We start from the raw sequence: 18869 nt of genomic DNA, 5'->3' as shown, positions 1-18869 counted from the left end.
GTCTGAGCATCCCCATTTGGGAAAGGACAGTGTCCCTGTAGTATCACACGAGTGTCCCTTCAGGGCCCACCTTCAGACCCCATCTCCACACATGTTTCTGTCAGTTACTCTCATGGAAGAACCTTCCTGCCCAGGGTACTACTTCAGGCGATCCTCCCACACATCTTGGCCGACAATCCGCTGGCAATACGAGCAAGGTGAGCCAGCAGCCAAGAATCCCAAAGTGAATTGCTAACTGTGTTCAGGCCCAAAGCAACCACACCTCAGCAATCCTGTTCGACTCTGAGCAGTTGTGACCTGACAACCAGCCGAGAAAGTTAAGGCTCCTGGTGTCCACGCTGCGGCTGGATGCTCCCCGTTCAAAGTCCCAGAACCAGTGGACAGGAGTGGAACAACGTGCCCTATGCCCTACAGAGAGACGGGAGATGGGTGTGGATCCCACAGGTGGACACTCCACAACCTTGCACACCCACACTCATCACCCCAGGAACCACGTTTCACAAGTGATGTCAAGGTAATTCTACTTAGTGGTCACTGTGTTCAAGAAGTAGGGGGGGTCCTGAAAGGAAAATATCAACTTGCAGTGGGACGATGGATGGCTCCGCAACAGCACCTGTCAGGATAGGGAGCAGGGAAAAGGTTCCTGCGCCGCCTCCTCTTCCTGAGCAGCAGACTTCAAAGAGCAGCAGAAAGGATACAGCTACGGCCCAGAAGCAAGGGATGCCCCAGGTGATGGCGATCCTCCAAGCCAAGTCAGGCTTCCTCCTCTGATGGTTCTTGCACATGAACTGGAAGTAGGCCCTGCAGTTCTTCTTATGCTCAGAGCTCAGTTCCACCAGCAGGGCAGCCAGTGCCTGCAGCGCATCTTGCCCTGGAAGCTCAGTAGTGCTCCCGGGCCTTCCCTGGCCCTGCTCCTCCACCGTCTTCTCAGCTCCTGAAAGAACCCCTATTGCTGTTCCTCATCTGCCATAACCTCCACCTCCTCCATGACGTCTTCCGCAAGCAGCTGGAACAACCACCCAATCCCCACCACGTCTCCGTCCACCAGGGGCTCACCGTCGTCCACTGCCTCCACCCTGCATAGCGTGGCTCCTTTGCCTGGCATGACAACTTGTGGCTGCAAGGTCCCAGCCTCAAAAAGCCTGAGGATGGCAGGCCACCAACCCCAGCGCCCTGAAACTGGAGCTCACAACTAGGAAGGTCTGGGGTCCCAGGATCCTCCTGCATTCCTCTGACGGCCTTTCACACGCCTCTTGGCCCTGGTCGTGACCCCAGGCTGGGGCAGATGCCAAGGGATGGGACATAATAGCACAACAAGTGGTGTGCAAATGCGGCTCAGGTTTCAGTAATCCTGTGGGACCCACTAGCTCTTTGGGGGCGGGGAGTGAGGGGGATGGTAGGGAAGCGGGGGCTGGTGTGTGTCCGGTGGCCTGAGGCTGAAGAAAGGGGTGGCAGACAGCATGGGACAGGGTGAACTGGCCCTGGGGAAATCAGCCGAATAGGCGGATCCCTAGGCTGTGAGCCACGCATAGGCAGCTGGCCCAAATCTAGTCCAATGGCTGAGAGAGTGGTGGGTGGCACCCTTCTGGACACGCCCCTCAAACGTAGGGAATCTTCCACAGTTCCTGGGCTACAGCGCACCCACATGGCATATACTGCTCCAGAGAGTAATGGGTTTTGAATCTGCTGGTACTCCAGGCACTATCATTGTCCAGACTCTGAAAATCCCAACGACGGGTTTCTGCTTCACAGTCTGAACAGCTTAATCCTGCGTCCCTCAGGACCCTCAATAACTGAGAAATTTCCCTGAGGATTCAAAGGATAAACAGTGACTCCACGTGGCTGGATACGTTTTCTCCATGGGACACAGAACCTGTTGTCCGGATGCTAGGGAAGAAGGGAAAAACCCCACTGTTGGCTATAGTTGATCTCCACAGTTCAGGGACACCAGAGCCTTAGGGTACAGAGCTGGCTCTGTGTCTCTTCATCTCTGCTTCTGGCATAGCACTGTTTTGGGCAATCCTTCCATGTGTGTACCAAGGGCTGGTGTCTGTTTGTCTCCATCTCTCTAAGTGGTGCTCTTGCTGTCTGTCACTCTCTGGACACCAGTGCTCATACGAGAAATTTATATGAGAAGGCAAGCCCTGCTCCTCCTTAGTGAGTTGCACCCATGGGAGATCAGACTTTGTTAGTCCACACATTCGGAGAGTGCTTTCTCAAACTTGAAAGTCAACAGTGCGCGGTCACTGCTGAACTGCAGAAGGTGCGGTGTGACCCTCCCTCCGTCGCTGGACAGACGTGAATAGTGCAAAGGCCTCAGGTAGCTTGGCCACACTTTGCACAGATGGAGAAATGGGGCATGGCCTGGGGCCTGAGGGAACTCCCTGAACATTATTTGAATACCTGCCAGGGAGATGGTAAGGACAGCTCCCCATTAAGTTCCATGACACACTGGTGCCAGAAACATGCATGGCTGCCAGTTACCCTATCGAGGCCCTTTCAAAGCGGTTCTGTTCTCCATGTGAAAACACATTCAAGCCTGCCCGGTCACCCAAGCCTGTGGGGCTGGGAGCAGCAAGAGGATCAAGATAAGCCATCCATCCTATAGTCCTGATACCCAATATATGTGTTCTGCAAAGAGTACAAAGAGTGATGATTCAGACTGGAAGACTGCAGATAGCAGGTGCTTATGCTGCAGTTCTGGTCCATCACTGAAACGACACAAAATAGGCAAGGGTTGCTCATGCTCATGGTAAGGTCAGGGAAAGTATGCCTGGCACTTGGGAAGGATGGAAAGGCCCTTGTATCAGGGTGTTCAAAGGGCTGTGGGGTCACCCACTGTGGCTTCTGTGTCTGGGATTGCAACCTGTTCTGTGTCTCAGATCTTCTGCACTCTCACTGGTCACACCCAGGCACTTTATTCCTGCCTCTCCTTTCTGCCAGGCATCCTTGCTGTACCACTGTGATTCCACTCAGAACTTGCTCCCTCAGTGAGATAACGGGGATCAGAAAGTATGTCTACATATGTTCTGTGGGTTTGTGTATGTGTGTGTGTATGTGTGCGCGCGCACGTGTGTGTGTGACTCCCATATCTCAGTTATATTCGGAATCATTCACCTTTACAACAATAACTGTCAGCTAAGGTGGCTCTGATGTACTATCTCTGGTCATTTCTGACTTAGAGACTAGTCCTCCTCAGATGCAGGCCTGAAGGAGACACACAGAGTCATGGCTGTGACACTTACAAGTGTGGCCCTGCCCGGACTCTACTCAGCTGTGCCTTTGGAGCCTGCCAATTGCCCATTACCACACTTCCTTCAGGGTCCACCATTCTGCCCCCTCGCCTCCACCCCTCCTCCTGCTCCTGCCTCTGCACCTCCCCCTCCTCCTGAGCACTGGACCACAACGAGTAGCTGAAAGGATGCCACGTTGGCCCAGAAGCCAGGGATGCCCTGGATGTTGGCACTCTTCCGAGCCAAGCCACGCTTCCTCCTCTCATGACTCTTGCACATGAACCAAACGTAGGCCCTGCAGGTTTTCTCAGGCTTAGAGCTAAGTTCCACTTACAAGGTCGCCAGTGCCTGCATCACATCTAGTGCCGGGAGCTCACTCGGGCCTCCAGGCCTTTCCTGGTACTGCTCCTCCAATGTCTTCTCCTCCAGCTCCAGGGAGGACCCTGTTTCTGTTATTCATCTGGCACAACCTCCACATCCTCAGTGATGTCCTCTGCAAGCAGCTGGAAACCCCGTCTGATCCCTGCCATGACTCCGTCCACCTGGGCCTCGCTGTCCTCTCCTGCCTCCACTCTGAAGAGGGCGGCATCTTCGCCTGGTGTGGCCACTGGTGGCTGCAACGTCCCAGCCATGCACAGCATCACCAGGACAGGCTGTTGCTGGCCAGATGCTAGGGAAATAGGGAAAAACCCCACCATTTGCCACGTTGATCTCCATTGTTCAGGGACAACAAATGGGAAAGGGGACGGAATGAATCAAATTCCCCTTTTGATCACTCAACAGGAGGTCCTAGTCACCAGGTCTCATTCATGTTCCTGAAAAAGAAAGCTTGTACTTCAGCATATAGACAAGTTTCCTCTCAGCTATGTTACTGTGTACACGCATATATTTGTGTACATGTGCACATAGAAATTTTAGTGCTTACCAAAATTCAAGGTCCTGTGAAAGAAAGCTTGTACTTCTGCATATGGACAGGTTTCCTCTCAGCGATGTAACTGTATTCACCCATCTATTTGTGCACATGTTTGTGTAGAAATTTGAGTGCTTACCAAAATTCATGTTCCTTGAAAAGAAAGCTTGTACTTCCGCATATGGAGAAGCTTCCTCTAAGGGATGTTACTGTGTACACGAGTGTGTTTGTGCACATATGCGTGCAGAAATTTTAGTGCTTACCAAAATTCAAGTTCCTGGAAAAGAAAGCTTGTACTTCTGCATATGGACAAGTTTCCTCTCAGGGATGTTACTGAGTACACGTGCATGTTTGTGCACATGTGCGTGCAAAAATTTGAGTGCTTACCAAAATTTATATTCCTGGAAAAGAAAGCTTGTACTTCTGCATATGGACAGGTTTCCTCTCAGCAATGTAACTTTATTCACCAATATATTTGCGCACATGTGTGCGTAGAAATTTGAGTGCTTACCACAATTCATGTTCCTGGAAAAGAAAGCTGTACTTCTGCATATGGACAGGTTTCCCCTCAGCGATGTTACCGTGTACACATGTATGTTTCTGCACATGTGCGTGTAGAAATCCCTGCCAGTTCGCTTGTGAGTATGAACTACTGCAACTGACCTAGCCAGGTGATAGAAGTTGGACAGCGAAACCATGAAGTTCTTAGGGAACGCTACAGAGTCTCTGGCCAGCAGAAGCACTGAAGCCAGGGAATCGCTCCCCGTTTGCTCACTGAGCAAACACGTTCTAGGCGGAATCACAGTCGTGCACCTAGGATGCTTGGCAGAAAGGAGAGGCAGGAGGAGAGAGACTGGGGAGTGTGAAGTCGAAAGTCCACTATATATGCAGTTTATGAAAAGTAGAAAATGTACCTAATGAGCTGGGAGGACAAACTGTACTTAATTAATTGAGTTATCTAAGAGGAGTTCCATCCAAACAGCCAAAAGTGCTTCCTGGTTTCTTCTTGCTGCCTGTAGTAAAACATGAAGGGATTTTTTTTTTAATGTTTAACATAAAGATTATTAAAACAGGGGACAAAATTTGCTGATTTGGGAATTTTCCAGTCTTTTAAGATGACGAAGATGTTAAAATTAATGACTCTCAAGCAAGATCATATCCAGGGCATTGAGATTAGGTGGTCTAAATATAACATTTTACACCACCGATAGGCCAGTTCTTCTTCATATTATTTTTTATAAACAAAGGTGTTCTAAAGACGAGTATGACTGTAAAATTCTTTGTTAAGCCTCAGAAAGGTGGAAGGGGATGCCTCATGGCATTATTTAGTCAGGCCAATACCCTCCAAAGAGTTTAGGGGTGTCACTCAGAGATCACAATAAGACTTCTACCAAGGTTCAGGGTGATATCCCTCAGCTATCTCAGCAGAAAACCAAGAGAGAGTAAGCCTTATTATGAAGACATGTGTGATTGTGGCTTTGGAGTGGGGTGCTTTGCCATGAACACCAGTAAGAGTATCAGGAGACACACCAAGGTTTTCAGATAACATATTTAAGTTCAGCTCGGAATGAAAGGACCAACAATAGTACAAAATAGGAGCTCTGGACTCCTACCTTCTACAAGCAGGAAGCAGGCTAGGGAGACTGTTTCATGTAACCATATACTAGTCACGTTTCATGCAATGGCATCATGTCAGGGGGTAGAATGAAAAAAAATCAGAGACTGAAGCCTAGGAAGTGTCCAGGCCTTAAATACTAATCAAAGGACTGCCCGCAAGAACCCATGGGATTTCAGAACTGCTTCTATTGACTCCCATCTCCCCTCCCCTTTCTGGAACAGGAGTGTCTATGAAGGTTATCTATGCCTGAACCACCACTGTATGTTGGCTGTGAAAGGGAGCAGATTAACTCATCTCTTTTGTTCACACATCCTCAGGTCTAGAGGAACTACACTTCTATAATTTGAACTGATGTGTTGCAGACTTGAGAGGCTCTTGGACTGCAAGGAGATCAAACCAGTCAATCCTAAAGTAAATCTCTCCTGCATATTCATTCGAAGGACTGATGCTGAAGCTGAAGCTCCAATACTTGGGCTATGTGATGCGAATAACCGTCTCATTGGAAAAGACTGTGATGCGGAAAAAAAATGAAGGTAGGAGAAGGGGACACCAGAGGATGGGATTGTTGGACAGCATCATCGACTCAATGGACTTGAGTTTGACCAAGCTCCTGGAGTTGATGGACAGGGAAGCCTGCAGCACTGCAGTCCATGGGGTCGCAAAGAATATGACACAACTGAACAATAGAACACTTGAGATACTGTACACGTGGCCCCTGATCCATAGCTGGACCTGACTTAGATGACAAGGTCCTGAACTTCAAGTTAATGCTGTAACAGATAAATTGTTTAAAAGCATTGGCAGGAAAAGGCATTTTGGACATACACGCATGTGAACAATTTCTGGCCGTTGTGAGACATGGCTTCAAAAGAGAACCAAATTAATGTATATAATGAATGGCTAAATTCTCTGGCAATACGTTATAACAAATTACAGTCAACATTGTAAGGGATTTTTACACACAATAAAATAAAAATGCCTTTTACTGATGCATACTTTTAATAATCAAAAGCACTGACTACATTTCAGACATTCCAGGCCAAGGACATTTAAACAAACTATCTACTTCATCTGCCAAAACAACGCGGTGGTGGTGGTTATGATTAGCTGCTAAGTCATTTCCGTCTCTTCATCTCCATGGACCATAGACCATCAGGCTCCTCTGCCCGTGGTATTTCCCAGGCAAGAATACTGAGTCTGGTTTTCATTCTCTCTTCCGGAAGATCTATCTTCCCAACTCAGGGATTTCTCAACCCTGGGTCATCTACATTGGGAAGTGGACTCTTTACCAATGAGCCACCAGGAGAATACCCCAAAGAAAAACAGTATCTACTTAAGTACTTCTTGGCTTTCATATGTACGGTATCAAACTTCCAGCCTATATAGTCTGTGTTGAACTACCCTAATGATCCATCGATTAATAGTCAGCCTCCCAGTGATTCTTGTCTGGGAAGATCCCACATGCTGAAGTGTAACTAAGCTCGTGGGCCACAACTCAGGAGCTCATGTGCCGAAACTAGAGCCAGTGTTCTCCAGCAAAAGAAACATCACAATGGGAAGGCTATGCAGCATAGTGAAGTGCACCATACCATTTGCCTCAGCTAGATAAAGCCCTTGAACATCCATGACTACCTGGTTCCGCCATAATAAATGCAATTTTAAAAATAACAAATATTCATGTCAATGTATGGGAAAACCAATACAGTATTGTAAAGTAAAATAAAGTAAAAATAAAAATTAAAGAAAAAAATAAATAAAATGGAAAAATAAATAAATAAATAAGACCTTTAGGGAGGAAAAAAAAAAAAAGAAAAAACAAAAAACAGTGAGTTTAGCAGAGAAGTTAGTTACATATATTTAGCAACAAGCAAATATAATTTGCATGTTGAAAGTGCAAAAATACTTATTTTTCCAAACGTGATAGAATGATACTGATTAGAAGAAATCTATCACAGAATAAAAATATTCTAGGCAATAGTTCAGCAGGATGAGAGGTAAGGGTATCCCAGCCATCAGAGTTCACATTTGTGGTGTGAATGCCGAAAAGCCTATGAAACATCATGTTGGTCAAATAATTTGAGTATACATATGTCCACTTAAGCTCTTAGCTATCTCTTCTGCACCTTTATATTTCATTCTGAAGCCATTTGGATTTTCTGAAAGAATGTGTAGATTTGTTTTGTTTGTGTTAGTTTCTGAGGAGACTTCTCATTCTGCCCACATGCTAGGAAACTTTTACTATATTTTCCATTAATATAATTCAAGTTTCATCTACTCTAACCTTTCATACCATTAATCCCATATTGATTTCTTTTAGCAGGCTCTAGTGATGTTCTTCAAGCTCTTTTAGCCATTCTTTCACTTGGGTATAATGCTCACTGATTTGAATAGCAAAATAACACTTTTCTAATGTGCTTTTAGAGTGCAGTGAGCTGCTCTGTTTCAGGCTTTTGGTTGGAAAACCCTGCCTTATTGTCAGGGCTGCGGTATCTTCTGATACCAAAGGAAAGACTACAAATATTCCAAACAAATTTGATTATGGTAATTAACATTTTCTAAAGAATTAAAGAGTTCCTCATCAAAATATTTATTCCCATGGAAAAAAATACCCCCAGCTCCTTAAGTACATCATGATTTTAGTAAGGGAATCTGTGAGAACTGCCATGTCTCTGTGCATCGTGACTTCATCAACACACCTCTCTGAGGTGAATAAACAAGTTAGAATCCACATACTTCAGGAAAGCCATATTTAAATATGGAAAAACCTTGTTTCAATAAGAGTAAAAATGGCTGCATGAGAAGTGGATTGATATTGTTTCTCTATTTTTCTCTGAGCATCTTCCTGTAAGTTGCGTCTTCACTTCTTACTGAAATGGTTGATTCTGCTGTTGTTCAGTTGCTCAGGCATAGTAACTCTCTACAACATAATAAGGAATGTTATACTCCTTATTATGCAGCACACCACGCCTCACTGTCCATCACTAACTCCCAGAGTTTGCTCAAAGTCATGTGCCTCAAATTAGTTGTACCATCCAACCATCTCATCGTCTGCTAGGCCCTTCTGCTGCACTCAAGCTTTCCCAGCATCAGGGTCTTTTCCTATAGTTGGCTCTTTGCATCGAGTGGCGAAAGTACCAGAGCTTCAGCTTCAGCAAAAGTACTTCCAATGAATATTCAGGGCTGATTTCCATCAGGATTGACTGCTTTGATCTCCTTGCAGTCCAAGGGACTCGCAAGAGTCTTCTCCAACACCACAGTTCAAAATCATCAATTATTCCATGCACAACTTCCTGTATAGTCCAACTCTCCCATCCATACATGAGTAATGGAAACTCCATAGGTATGACCTGATAGACCATTAATTGCAAAGTAATGCCTCTGCTTTTGCATATGCTCTTTAGGTGGTTACAGCTTTTCTTCATAGGATCTAGCACCTTTTAATTCCGCGGCTGCCCTCACCATCGGCAGTGATTTTGGAGCCCAAGAAAATAAAGTCTATCACTGTTTCCATTTTTCCCCATGATTTCCCTATTTGATGTGAAGTCACGGGGCCAGATGCCATGATCTTCATGGTTTCAACATTGAGTTTTAAGCAAGGTTCTTCACTCTCTTCTTTCTTTCCATCAATACGCTCTTTATTTATTCTCCACTTTCTGTCATATATGTGGTGTCAACTGCAAATCTGTGGTTATTGATAGTTCTCCAAGCAATCTTGATTCTACTTGGGCTTCATCCAGCCTGGCATTTCACATGACGTGCTGAATATAAGTTAAATAAGCCACATGACAATATACAGCCTTGATGTGCTCCTTTCCCAAATTGAAGCTAGCACATTGTTCTATGTCCAAGTGTTGTTTCTTGACATGCCTACAGATTTCTCAGCAGGCAGCTAAAGAGTTCTGGTATTTGCATCTTTCCAGGAATTTCCCATAGCTTGTTGTCATCCACACAGTCAAAACCTTTGGCATAGTCCAAATCAGATGTAGATGTTTTTCTTGAACTCCTTTGTCTTTTCTCTGATCCAACGGATGCTGGCAATTTGATCTCTGGTTTCTCTGACTTTTCTAAATCCAGCTTTAACATCTGGAAGTTCTCGGTTCATGTACTGCTGAAGCCTAGCTTGAAGAACTTTGAACATGACTTTGCTTATATGTGAGATGTGTGCAATTGTGTGTTAGTTTAAACAATCTTTGGCCTAGATTTTCTTGAGGATTGGAGTTTAAACTAACCTTTCCAAGTTCTGTGGCCAGTGCCGAGCTTTTCAAATTTGCTGGCTTATTGCGTGCAGGATTGTAATGTCATAATCTGGTACGACTTGAAATTCCACAACTGGAAACATATTACCTCTAGTAACTTTGTTCATAGTTATGTACTAAGGGCTGCTTGATTTCACATTCCAGGATGTCTGGTTCTGGGTGAGTAAAGACACCTTCACGGTTATGTGGGTCATTAAGATCTTCTTCTTCTTCTTCTCCTTCCTTTTTTTTTTTTTTAAGTTCAGTTCTTCTGTGTATTCTTGCCACCCCTTCTTAATATATCTGCTTCTGTTAGGTCCATATATTTTGTCTCCTTTATTGTGCCCATCTTTGCATGAAATATTCCCTTGGTATCTGTATCATTCTTGAGGTAATCTCTGTTCTTTGCCATCCTATTGTGTTTCTCTGTTTCTTTGCATTGATCCCTGAGGAAGGCTTTTCTTATCTCTCCTTGCTATTCTTAAGAAAACTGCATTCAAATGGATTATCTTTCTTTTTCTCCTATGCCTTTAGCTTCTCTTCTTTTCTAAGTTATTTGTAAGGCCTCCTCAGACAAACCTTTTGCCGTTTTGCATTTCTTTTTCTTGGGTAGGTTTTGTTCATTGTCTCATGCAGAATGTCATGACCCTTGGTCCATAGTTCTCCAAGCAGTCTGTCTATAAGATCTAATCCCTCAAATCTATTTGTCACATCCACTGCGTAATCATAAGAGATTGATTTTGGCCAAGCCAAATGATCTAGCGGTTTTCCATACTTTCTTCAACTTAAGTCTGAAGTTTTCTTTAAGGCATTCCTGATCTGAGCCATGTCACTGCTCAGTCTTGTGTTGTTTTTTTTTTTTTCTCTGACTGCATAGAGCTTCTCCATCTTCGGCTACAAAGAACAGAATCAATCTGATTTCAGCATTGACCATCTCAAGAGTCATCTCTTGTGTTGTTGGCAGAGGGTGTTTTCTATGAATGGTGAGTTCTCTTAGGGAATTCTGTTAGCCTTTGCCATACTTCATATGTACTCCAAGGACCAACTTGCCTGTTATTCCAGGTATCTCTTGACTTCCTACTTTCTCTAGGAGGCAATGAACGTGGGCAGTATAAGCCCTCATTCCTCTGACTTTTCTAAATCCATCGCATATATTTGGAAGTTCTTGATTTAAATACTTTGAAGCCTAGCACAAAGGATTTTGAGCCTTATCTTGCTTAGTATGTGAAATGAGCACAAGAGTGCAGTACTTTGAATAATTTTCAGCATTACTCTTTGATGTGGGGATCAGTACGTTGTCATGTGTACACTAGAGCTTGCTCAGTAGTGGCATAATGTGTATTCCATAGTGCAAACTCAGAAGTTGGAACATGTATGGCATATAATGTTGACTCAGTAGAGGTAGGATGATACTTTCAGAGTGCAAGCTCAGTAGTTGTGCTAAGCCTTCTGTAGAACACTGATTCAGCAATGGTAAGATGTGTGTTCTAAAATACAGGGTCAAAAGTGTTGTCACATTTCCTCCAGAGTTTAGCCACTGCAGAAGTGGCATGTGTGCTTAGAATGGGGTCTTAATAGTGGTGAGATGCATGCTCTACATCTCAGTCTCAGTAGAAGAGAGGTATGTTCTCTAGAGTGCAAGCTAGTAGTTACAAGACACTTGGTGTGCTGACCTGTAGTACACAAAGAAGCAGTGGAAGTTGTCACAGCACTGAAACACTGAATGGTGAAAAACTCCTTGGTGTGTTTGACCCACAGTAGACAAAGAAGCGTTCCAAGAATGTTTTACCTATGAGGTACAGGATGGTGGTAATTATTGAGTGCGTTCCACCTAATGTAGATGGAGATGTGCTTAAGCCATGTCATAAAACTGAACCAGTGATAGTTACAATCTCTTAGTCTTGCCTGAGCTATTTGGATGCAGAAACACTTAAAAAATTCACAGCACTGAAGCACTGGAATTTGACAAATTATTGGCTGTGTCTTCCAAGAATGGATGATGAAGCACTTGAACTGTATCACTTAGCTGAAAGACTGGATGTTGACGAATACTGGGTGTATTTGACCTGGGGTGAGAAGGGGACTCATTTAACCATATGACAGCCCTAAAACACAGGATGGAGAAACATGTATGCGTGTTTATGAACTGGTATGTACAGAAACAATTGAGACATATCACAGAACTCAACAGTTGATGGTGAACGACTTCTAGGTGTATTTGAACCAGAGTATATGAAACGAGACTTGAAGAATGTAACAGAACTGAAACAACTGATGGTGATAAACTATTGCATGCGTTCAGCATGGCGTAGAAGAAGAAGGACTTGAATCATGTCACAGCACTGAAACACCAATGGTCATAAGCTACTGGGTATGTTTCAGCTCAAGTGGATTAGAGAACCATTTGAAGCATGTCGCACAACTGAAACATTGCATGCTTATGAATGACTGCATGTACTTGATATGGAGTGAATGAAGAAAGCACTTGAAGCATGTGACATCACTGAAGCACTGGTTGAGAATATGGACTATGTTTGAGCTGGAATGGACACAGAGGCTTCAGAATCATTTCATAGTACTGAACACTAGCACTAGATGGGGAAAAAACTACTGAGTTCGTTTGACACAGGAATGGATGAAGAAGCAGTTGACATTATGTCACAGCAGTGAAACAGGATGGTTATAAATGGTGAGTGTATTGACGTTAGTGGGACCAAGAACATATTTAATCTTATCAAAGTCCTGAAACACTGGAGCATGGTGAACTGCTGGCTGTGTATGCCTCAGTGTGCACAGACAACATTTCAAATCATGTCACAGCACTGAAACGCTTGTATGGAGACGACAGACTGACTGTCTAGATCTGGGGTGGATGAGGAAGCTCTTTAAGCATGTCACTTCATGTATACACTAGATGGCGACAAACTACGGAGTTGGTGTATGGGTGAGCATGAAGAAGCCATTGGGTCGTGCTGCAAAGTAAAACACTGGCCGTTTATAACTACTAGAAATTTTACACCAGGATTAATGCAGAAGCATTTGAAGACTGACAGTGTACAGCAATGGATGTGAAGCAATGGATGCATGGATGGTGAAGCAATGGATGGTGATAAATGACTATGTTAACCTGGAGTGGGTGAAGAAGTACTCGAATCCAGTGGCAGCCATGTAACACTGTGTATTGATAAACTCTAGGATGTTTTATTTAGTCACTTCGTTAAGGAAGAATTGAAATTGGTCATATGTCACAGCACTGGACACTGGTTGGTACCACTTATTGACTATGACTGACCAGATTGGGAAGAGAGCCTTTGAATTCTGCCACACCCACTGAACTAAAGAAATAGAGGAAACAATAGAATGGGAAAGACTAGGGATCTCCTCAAAAACTTAGAGATACCAAGCAAACATTTCTTGCAAAGATGGGCTGAATAAAGGACAGAAGTCGTATGGGCCTAACAGAAGCAGAAGATATTAAGAAGAGGTAGCAAAAATACACAGAAGAACTGTACATAAAAGATAGTCATGACACAGATAATCACGATGATGTGATCATTCACCTAGAACCAGACATTCAGGAATGTAAACTCAAGTGGGTCTTAGGAAGCATCACTACAAAGAAAGCTAGTGGAGGGGATAGGATTCCAGTTGAGCTAGTTCAAATCCCAAAGGACCATGCTATGAAAGGGTTGCACTTAACATGGCACCAAATGGGGAAAATTCAGCACTGGCCACAGGACTGGAAAGGGGCAGTTTTCACTCCCATCCCAAAGAAAGGCAATGCCAAAGAATTCTCCAACTACTACACAGTTGCACTCATCTCATATGCTACTAAATTAATGGGCAAAATTATCCAAGCCATGCTTCAGCAATACAGCAACCAGGAACTTCCAGATATTCGAGTTGGTTTTCCAAAAGGCAGAGCAACCAAGATCAAATTGCCAACATCTGCTGGATCATTGAAAAACCAGGAGAGTTCCAAAAGAAGGTCTACTTCTGTTTTATTGAGACTTTGACTATGTGGATCACAATAAACTTTGGGAAATTCTGAAAGAGATGGGAATACCAGACAACCTGACTTGCCTCTTGATAAACTTGTATGCAGGTCAGGAAGCAACAATTAGAACTGGAAATAGAACAACAGACTGGCTCCAAAAAGGAAAAGGAGTACCCCGAGGCTGTATAATTGCCACCTTGCTTATTTAACTTCTACACACACTACATAACGAGAAACACTGGGCTGGAGGACTCTCAAGGTGGAAACAAGATTGACAGAGAAATATCAATCATCTGAAATATGCAGATGACACCAGCCTTATGGCAGAAAGTGAAGAACTAAAGAGCCTCTTGATAAAAGTGACACGAGAGAGTGAATAAGTTGGTTTAATGCTCAACATTCAAAAAACAAAGATCATGGCATCGGATGCCGCCACGTCATGGCAAATAGGTGGGGAAACAGTGGAAACAGAAGATGACTTTCTACTTCTGGGCTCCAAAATCACTGCAGATGGTGACTGCAGCCATGACATTAAAAGACGCTTCGTCCTTAGAAGGAAACTTATGACCAACCTAGATGATTAATTATTATTATTGATTATTGCTGATAATTGATTATGATTGGTTATTATATTCATATTGAAAAACAGAGGCTTTACTTTGTCAAGAAAGGTCCATCTAGTCAACGTGACGGTTTTTCCAGTAGTCATGTGTGGATGTAAGTTTTGGAATATAAAGAAGGCTGAGCACTGAAGAATTGATGCTTTTGAACTGGGTGTTTAAGAAGACTCTTGAGAGTCCCTTGGACTGCTAGGACATCCAACCAGTCCATCCTAAAGGAAATCAGTCCTTAGTGTTCATTGGCAGGACTGATGTTGAAGCTGAAACTCCAATAATTTGGCCAGCTGATGTGAAGAGCTGGCTCATTTGAAAGCATCTTGTTGCTGGAAATGATTGAGGGCAGGAGGAGAAGGGGACGTCAGAAGTTGAGATGGATGGATGATATCACCGACTCAATGGACATGGGTTTGGGTTACCCATGGGAGTTGATGATGGACAGGCAGGCCTGGCTTGCTGTGGTTCATGGGATAACAAAGAGTTGGACATGAATGAGTGACTGAACTGAACTGATCACCCCTTAAAGAGTGATTTTTTTTTCTTTCTTTTCCTTTTTCTTTTAAATAATCTTGGGCACATTTGACTGAAGCATGCCATGCAATGAAACGTTAAATGGTCAGTAACTACCAGCTGGGCTTGACATTGGATGGACGGAGAAGCACTGCAGGCATGTCACTTCAACACTGTATGGTGATAGCCTAGTGAATGCCTTTAAATGGGGAGAATGAACACACCATTGAAGTGGATCTTGGCATTGGAACTGGAGGTGGTGAATGTTATGGATGTGTTTGACATGCGATAATGAGGAAGACTTGAGGAATGTCACACACAATAAAACATTGGATGGTGTTAATGTTTGAGTGTGTTTGGCCTGGTGAGGATGGAAACGTCCTGGAATCTGCCATAAAATGGAAACACTCAATGGTCATAAGCTACTGCATGTGCTTCACCTAGAGAGGATGAAGAAGCACATGAAGCATGCTACAGGACTGAAACAGTGCATGGTGATAATCCACTGGGTATGTTTTGTCTGGGGTTGTGAAGAAGCACTTGAGGCAAGTCCTTGAACTGAGGCATGGGATGCTGATAAACTGTTGGGTACTTCTGAACAGTGGTGTGTGGCAAAATTCTTGAAATATGTTACAGTACGGAAACATTGGATGTTGCTAAACTACTGGTGTGTTTGATCCAGGATAGGCAAGAAGCAATCGATGCATGTCCAAAACCTGAAACAGGTGATAAACAACAGGGTGCGTATGACCCAGAGTGCATGGGGAAGTATCTGAACCTTGTCACCAACATGAAACACTGGATGGTGACAAACTGTTGAGTGTGCTTGATTCAGGGTGGACAGGAAGCACATGATCCATTTCACAGAACTCAAACGTGGACGGGGACAAGCTACTTGGTATGTTTGACCCAGAGAGAAAAAGAAGCTCTGGAAGCATGCTGTAACCCTGAAACACTGGATAGTGAGAAACCACTTGGTGTGATGACCTGAGGGAATGAAGAAACCCAGAAGCATGTTGCATAACTGAAACATTGGATAACGACACACTACTGGGTGTCTTTGACCCCGTGTACACAAAGGAGCACTTGAAGCATGTCACAGAACTTGAACACTGGATGGTGAAAAACTCCTGGGAGTGTTTGACTGGGTGGATGAAGATGCTCCTCAAGCATGTCTCTGCACTAAGACACTGGATGATGAGTGTGTTTTAGCCTCAGAAAATGAAACACTTGTCCTGTGTAACAGCACTAAAATAGAGTATGGCACTTATACCACTGGGTGATTAGTCCCAGGTGACAAGGAAACACCGGAAAGTGTCGCATGTTAATGCACTGAATACTCTACGGGGATAAAGTACTGAATGTGTTTGATCTGGGGTTGTGAAGAAGCAGGTAAAGCAGGTCCCTGGGGTGACACAAGGGATTCTGATACACTACTGGGAGTGTAGGAATTCAACTGGAATAAGAAGCACTGGAAGCATGCCACATCCATGAAACAATAAATGTTGCTAAACTACTGAGTGGGAATGAGAGCCTGGGAAAGACTAGAGATCTCTTCAGGAAAATAAGAGGTATCAAGGGAGTATTTCATGCACATATGTGTATAATAAAGGGCCGAAAATGTGTGAACCTAAACGAAGTGGAAGATATTAAGGAGTGCTGGCATGATTACATAGAAGAACTATCCAAAAAGTTCCCGATGACCTAGATAACCATGATGGGGTGATCACTCGCCTACAGCTAGACATCTTGGAGTGGGAAATCCAGTGGCTCTTAGAAAGCATCACTACCAACAAAGATAGTGGAGGTGATGGAACACCAGCTGAGCTATTTCAAATTTTAAAAGATGATATTGTTGAAGTGCTGCACTCAGTATGCCAGAAAACTTGGGAAACTCAGCAGTGGCTGCAGGACTGGAAAAGGTCAGTTTTTCGTTTGAAATCCAAGGAAGGGCAACACCACATGATGTTCCAAATATCACACAATGGCCATTATTTTACACACTTGCTCCTTTGAAGACAATTTATGAACAACTGAGATAGCTGGATGACGTCACTGACTCGATGGACGTGAGTCTGAGTGAACTAAGAGAGTTGGTGACGGACAGGGAGGCTTGGCTTGTGGCGATTCATGGGGTCGCAAAGAGTCGGACAGGCTGAACTGAATTGAACTGAGACAGCATATTAAAAAGCAGAGATGTTAATGTGCCAACAAAGCTCCACCTAGTTAAGATTATGATTTTTTCCAGTAGGCGTGTATGGATGTACCAGTGGAACTATAAAGAAAGCTGAGCACCAAAGAAGTGATGCTTTCGAACTGTGTTGTTGGAGGAGACTCTTGAGAGTCCCTTGAACTGCAAGGAGATCCAACCAGTCCATCCTAAAGGAGATCAATCACGAATATTCATTAGAAGGACTGAGGTTAAAGCTGAAACTCCAATACTTTGGCCAACTGATGTGAAGAGCTGACTCATTTGAAAAGACCCTGATGTTTGGCAAGATTGAAAGCAGGAGGAGAAGGGGACGACAGAGGATGAGACAGTTAGATGGTATCACCGACTCAAAGGACATGAATTTCAGTAAACTGCGGGAGTTGGTGATGGACAGGAAGGCCTGATTTGCTGTAGTCCATGGGCTCACAAACAGTCATACACAACTGATAAGCGGAAGTGAATCGAACAAAGACATGCTCACAATTCTCCTGGCAAGACTTTAACAGCACATTAACCTAGAAGTTGCAAATGTTCAAACTGGATTTAGAAAAGACAGAAACCAGAGGTCAAATTGGCAACATCCATTGGATCATGGAAAAAGCAAGAATAGTATTTTAAAAAAACAAACTATCTCTGCTTTATTGAGTATGATAAAAATCCACTGTGTGGATCACAACAAACTGCAGAAAATTCTTAAAGACATGGAAATACCAGACTACCTACATGCCTCCTGAGAGACCTGTATCCAGGTCAAGAAACAACCAGTGAGAACCAGATAAAGAAGAACAGATGGTTTGAAATTGGGAAAAAAACAAAAAAAACAAAAAAAAACAAAAAACTACTACATGTGTCACCCTGTTGATTTAACTTATATGCAGAGCACATCTTGGAAAATGCTGGGCGGGAGGAAACACAAGCTGAAATTAAGAGAAAAATAGAAATATCAATAACTTCAGATATGCAGATGACACCGCCGATATAGCATCAAGCACAGAATAACTAAAGAGCCTCTTGATGCAGGTGAAAGAGGAGAGTGAAAAAGCTGGCTTAAGACGCAACATTCAAAACACTAAGATCCTAGGATCTGGTCCTATTATTTCATGGCAAATAGATGGGAAAACAATGGTAACATTGAGAGACTTCTGTTTTCTTGGACTCCAAAATCATGGCAGGTGATGACTGCAGCTATGAAATTAAATGACACTTGTTTCTTGGAAGGAAAGCAGTGACAAACCTAGACTGCATGTTAAAGAGCAGAGGCATCCCTTTGCCAAGAAGTGTCCATATAGTCAGAGCTATATTTGTGTTTTTTTAAGCAGTCATGTGACAATGTTAGTTAGCCCATAAAGGAGGCTGAACGTTAAGGAATTGATACTTTTGAACTACAGTCTTGGAGAAGACTCTTGTGAGTCCCTTGGGCTGCAAGGAAATCAATCCAGTCAACTGTAAAGGACATCAATCCTGAAAATTCACTGGAGGGGCTGATGCTGAGGCAGAAGCTCCAATATTATGGCTATCTGATGTGAAGAGCCAACTC

At 43.7% G+C, this 18869-nt stretch overlaps 1 pseudogene; it reads right to left on the bottom strand.

Moving 5' to 3' along the window:
• Positions 1–114: 114 nt before the first annotated feature.
• LOC132659003 (testis-specific Y-encoded protein 1-like) lies at positions 115–1304 on the bottom strand (annotated as a pseudogene).
• Between the last annotated feature and the right edge of the window lie 17565 nt (positions 1305–18869).

The sequence above is a fragment of the Ovis aries genome, chromosome Y, assembly GCF_016772045.2.
Source record: "Ovis aries strain OAR_USU_Benz2616 breed Rambouillet chromosome Y, ARS-UI_Ramb_v3.0, whole genome shotgun sequence".
Taxonomy (NCBI): Eukaryota; Metazoa; Chordata; class Mammalia; order Artiodactyla; family Bovidae; genus Ovis; species Ovis aries.
The sequence above is the reverse complement of the archived record's forward strand: the minus strand, read 5'-3'. Positions and strand labels throughout refer to the sequence as shown.